The sequence below is a fragment of the Notamacropus eugenii genome, chromosome 7, assembly GCF_028372415.1.
Source record: "Notamacropus eugenii isolate mMacEug1 chromosome 7, mMacEug1.pri_v2, whole genome shotgun sequence".
Taxonomy (NCBI): Eukaryota; Metazoa; Chordata; class Mammalia; order Diprotodontia; family Macropodidae; genus Notamacropus; species Notamacropus eugenii.
Window position 1 is genome coordinate 13,136,737 of NC_092878.1, and position 6,048 is coordinate 13,142,784.

The window sequence follows — 6,048 nt, forward strand, 5'->3', positions numbered from 1 at the left end:
TTCTCTCAGCATCAGTTCATACAAATCTTTCCAGTTTTTTTTATGAAATCTGCCTGTTTATCATTTCTTATAGTACAGTAATATTCTATTACATCCATATACCACAAGTTGTTCAACCATTACCTAATTGATGGGTATTCCACCAATTTCTAGTTCTTTGCCACCAAAAAAAAAAAAAGCTGCTATAAATATTTTTGTCCATGTGAACCCTTGGCCTTTTTTTATGATTTCTTTGGGATACAGACCTAGGAATAGTATTGCTGGATCAAAGGGTATGTGTAGTTTTATAGCCCATTAGGCATAATTCCAAATTGCTCTCCAGAATGGTTGGATCAGTTCACAACTCCACCAACAATGCATCAGCGTTCCAATTTTCCCACAGCTCCAACATTTATCCTTTTCCTTTTCTGTCATATTAGCCAATCTGATAGGTGTGAGGTGGTACCTCAGAATTGCTTTGATTTGCAATTTTCTAATTAATCATGATTTGGAGCTTTTTTCATATGACTATAAACAGTTTTAATTTCTTCATCTAAAAACTACCTATTCATATTCTTTGACCATTTATCAAGTGTGGAATGACTTGTATTCTTATAAATTTGACTCAATTTTTTATATACCTGAAAAATGAAGCCTTTATCAGAAACACTAGTAGTAAAAATTGTTTCTCAGCTTTCTATTTTCCTTCTTGGTTGCACTGGCTTTGTTTGTGCAAAACCTTTTTAATTTAATGTAATCAAAATGATCTATTTTGCATTTCATAATGTTCTCTATCTCTTATTTCGTCATAAATTCTTCCTTTCTCCATATATCTGAGAAGTAAAACTATTCATTGCTCTCCTAATTTGCTTACAGTATCACCCTTAATGGCTAAACCATGTACCCTTTTAGATCTTATCTTTATAAACAGTGTGAGATGTTGGTCTATGTCTAGTTTCTGCTATACTGTCTTCCAGTTTTCCCAGTACTTTTGTCAAATAGTAAGTTCTTATCCTAGAAGCTGGAGTCTTTGGATTTATCAGACACTAGATTACTACAGTCATTGGCTACTGTGTCATGTGTACCTAACCTATTACATTGATCCACCACTCTATTTCTTAGCCAGTACCAAATAGGTTTGATGATTGCTGCTTTATACAGTTTTAGATCTGGTATAGCTAGGTCATCTTCCTTTGTATTTTTTTTCATTTAATTCCCCTGATATTTTTTTATCTTTTCTTCTTCCAGATAAATTTTGTTGTATTCTTTCTAGTTCCATAAAATAATTTTTTGATAATTCGATTGTTATGACATGGAATAAGCAAATTTAGTAGTAAGTAATAAGTAATTCAGTAAAATTGCCATTTTTATTATGTTAGCTCAGCCTATCCACGAGCAATTGATCTTTTTTTAATTATTTAGATCTGACTTTATTTGGGTGGAAAGTTTTGTAATTGTGTTCATATAGTTCCTGGGTTTGTCTTGGCAGGTAGACTGCCAAATATTCTATATTGTCTGCAGTTATTTTAAGTGGAATTTCTCTTTCTATGTCTATAGACTTTGCTGGTAATATATACATATGCTGGTGATTTATATGACTTATTTTATAACCTACAACTTTGCTAAAGTTGTTAATTATGTCAAGTATTCTTTTAGTTGATTTTCAAGGATTCTCTCAGTATACCATCATATCATCTGCAAAGTCTGATTTTGTTTCCTCATTGCCTTTTCTAATTCCTTCAATATCTTTTTCTTCTCTTACTGCTAAAGCTAGCATTTCTAGTACAATACTAAATAACACTGGTGAAAATAGGCATCTTTGTTTCACCCCTTGTCTTCTTGGTAAAGCTTCTAGCTTATCCCCATTACATATAATACTTTCTGATGGCTTTAGAGATACTACTTATCATTTTAAGGAAAACTCCTTTTATTCCTATGCTCTCCAGTGTTTTTAATAGGAATGGGTACTGTATTTTGTCAAAAGTTTTTTCTGTATCTATTGAGATAATCATATGTTTTTTGTTAGTTTCGTTATTGATGTGGTCAATTATGCTGATAGTTTTCCTAGCCCTATGTTTCTGGTATAAATTCTGACTGGTCACAGTGAATTATTTTCATGATAAATTGTTATGATCTCCTTGCTAATACTTTGTTTAAAATCTTTTGCATCAATACTCATTAGGAAAATTGATCTATAATTTTCTTTTTTTGCTTTGGCTCTTTGTAGTGTAGGTATCATCATCATATTCGTGTCAAAAAAGGAATTTTATAAGACTGTCCAATTTTTCAAATAGTTTATGTAGTACTGGAATTAATTGTTTTTAACTTTTTTCTCATGGCTATTGATGGTTTTGGCTTGGATTTCTCTTGATCTATATCATTTATTATATTTGGCATTTTCTCCTACTTAGTCATATTTCCAGTCTCAGTTTCTGAATTAGAATTTTGTGCTAGGACTGGGCTCAGTCCTGTACTTCATTCTTGGATGGAACTGGCAAGTCCCACTTAGTCTTTTCTCTTTGGAATACTGGATGTAATTCTAGATAGTGTAATGGGAACTAGGCCCAAATCTTTGACCTAGTCCCTGGCTTCTGTTTCCTCTACTTGTGGCTCAGTTTGGGTGTCACTTTTTTGACTCTCTTTGTGCAGTCCCCAACCAGGAGCAGACTCCATCACTTGCTATGGCCCTAATAGGCCTCAAACAGATGGCAGAGATTGTGCTGGTTTCAGACTTATCCGAAGACCCCCAAGCATATACATACACACTGGCTTACACAGTGAATGATCTCCTGGGTTTGGTTCTGTCCAAGAATGTATCTCTAATAGGTGAGGGGAAATATGCCCTTGGCTTCAGGCCCCATTTATGAGAGGTGGGATAGGATATAGGTCACAGAGGACCTACAAGTTTTATGCCCCATTTATCAGAGATTAGTCTGGCTTCAGACAGCCCAGCATGCATCAATGATGAGTATCCATAGACTTCTGGCTATTTTACTGTGTATATCTCCTATTGCACTATATGAAAGAACTTACTAACTTTCCTCTTTTTTCTTACTGATCATTGTATAATATGGTGTACTTTAAAATATTTTTTGCAATGTTTCTTAGTTTGTTATTTTGAAATTTGGGCTAAGTGTTTGGTCATAGGCTCTGCGTCATCTCCTGGTCTTCCTGTGTTACCTGTGGCTTCCATAAAACTCGCAAAACTTCCCATCTAATTTCTTTTACCACATTGTAGAGTTTGGATTTAAGGTATATTAAGGCCCAAGTGAAACTAAACTCCTTGCCCTCCACAGAGACATGCCATCTGCTCTCCAGTCACTGTACCTTTTCCCATCCCATTTTCTCTGCGTAGAATGTCTCTCCCTTTCCTACACATTCTTTAAGAACTATCACTAATGTCACATCTTCCCTAAAGCTTCCCCTCATCCCCCTAGTCAGAAATTATAATTTCCTCTAGAGATCTATTATAACCACAATGAAGAAAGTCACTTATGTGGATGGGATAACTGTACTCACTTCTCCAAAATCCTCTTCCCTTTCTCCCACACCAATGCATTATTGCACTCTGCAAGGGATTTGCTTACCAACTCTTGACCTGCAAATGAAGCTTTATCCTTGCATACATCAGAACTTTTCAACTACAGATGAAGCAGCTTAGGCTAGAGAACACTAGCCTCTGGTTTCAAGTGGAGAAGTTAAGGAAGAAAACCCACTGCCTATGCAGCATGTGGGCCAGGAGCCCAAATCTTAGAGCAACTCATTAAATGATCCCAATAATTTACAGGTAACACAAATGAACTGGATGATTTTTCCCCTCAGGTGCAATTTTCCCTGGAACCACAACAATAGGCTTTCTTTCACCTTGGAAATTTCTAATATCCTGTTAGCAGCATATGTTCACTGTTGGGTTATGCTAATCCTGACATCAGTCATGACCCTCCTAGCTGATGCTGAATGTTTTATTAGGGAACTACTACCCAGCTAGAAGAATACTCAGAGATATTACATAATCTAATCCCTTCATTTGACAGATGAAGAACTGGGGCCTAGGGAGATTTAGTGATTCACCCAAGGTCACACAGGTAATGAAAATCATAACATAAACTCAGGTCCTCTGACTTCAGTAGAATCCGCTTTCCAATTTACCATAGCCATAAAATCTTCACAACCTTGTCAAGGAGGAACTTATAATCACCATTTTGCAAATGGGTGTACAGGAGAATGCTAATCTCTAGGACTGATGCACAGAGTCATAGCTAGATATCTTTTTCTTGTTGTCCAGTGGTTCAGTTGTATCTCACTCTTTGTGATACTGTGGACCATAGCACACCAATACTGTCCAGGGGTTTTCTGAGCAAAAATACTGCAGTACTTTGCCATTTCCTTCTCCAGTGAACTAAGGCAAACAGAGGTTAAATGACTTGTCCAGTTAATAAGTTATATTGCAAGTTAATAACTTACACAGTTAATAAGTGTCTGAAATCAGATTTGAACTCAGCTCTTCCTGACCCAAGACCCAATACTCTATGCACTGAGTCATCTAGTTGCCCTGGAACACCTTTTACCTTGGGACAAAAACCTTTGAGTAGGAAGAGGGAATGAAAAAGGAGTCCTGGTTCAAAACTATTTAGGGGAAGGTCTAATCAAAGGTTCAAAAGTAGTCATGGGTCACTAGCACAGAGTCCAGAAGAAGATATAGGAGGAAATGATATGGATAATAGGAGAGCCATAGACACTGTGTCTAACTACCTTGTTATCAAGTTGGTAGAAGGGACAGCTTATTTTTCAGAGTCTGGTCTTGGACTATTATATAATTGGGAGAGAAGGAAAGGGACCTTGGGAAAAGGGAAACTTAGCCATGGGACCATGAGACTTGTGTCCCCATTTGCTCAATGGAGAGTTGTGGGGTAGTTGCTGTCCAGGGCTAAAATCTATACCTCCTTGACATTAGCACTCTAGAATAAAGCACCATTAGATTTGTACTCATGGTGGCTCTGCTGCTGGCTGTGATTTGGGAAAATGAAATACGTAAATAAGCTCCAGATTGAATCAAATAATTAAACTGCCTATTGACAGTGAATTTAGGTAGAAATGATAACATCCTTTCACAGGATTATCTAAAGTATCACTAATGTATGTACAGAGAAGCTTTCACTTCTTCCCCAAAGGAACCTTGGTTACTTATTTCACATACCCAAACCAGTAGGAGTACTTTGTGTTGGACTCATTGAGTCCACTACTCATTGAATACTCAATGAGTGCTGCTGATTGAGACCTACCTCCAAATAATATAGAATGGAAGAGATGATTTTGGGAGTGGTGGGAGGGGAGAAAAGATGGAGTGCTGAACCTACGCTGTGAGCAACCAGGACTTATTCAGAAAATCTGTCCTGACTACAATCTTCAGGGAAATGGTAAAGTGGCATGAAATGGAGATCATCCTTGACCCCAAACCCCCTTTTATCTACTGCCTGATTGGCCACCTGTTTTACTTGATCAAACTAATATTTCCTGGCTGTGTAAAGTCCTGACCATGTTGATTCTGAGACCTTGAACACTTTCATTGACTTTACATTAGCCCAATGGGAAGGTGATTCTAGTTAGTGCAGGGACACACTGCAAAGTAGTAGTCATTGAGACAAGAAAACTTGGGATCAAATTTTCCTTCTAACTAGCTGTTACCTTGACCTGTGTGATGCTCAGCTTCTTTAAAAACATTTTTTTTAAAATTTTAAACTTAAATACAAAGTAAGAAAAGAAAAAAAAAACATTACCATGTGCACAACAGACCATAAGAGGGGGATTCAATATAAAACAATAAATTTCCATTTCAAGAAAGCCTTTATAATAAATACTACACATTGTTTTCAAAGCTGCCCAGCTCTTCTATGTTTTCTTGTTGGTTTTCTTTTGTTTTCTACTGTGCATTTTAAACTTTATTTTTCCCTTCCTCCTCCCAACGCCCTAAAGAAGTCTACAATTAAACAAGGATATATATACATACACATAGGTATCTATAAACATACATACATATATATATATATATATATATATACACATAGATGT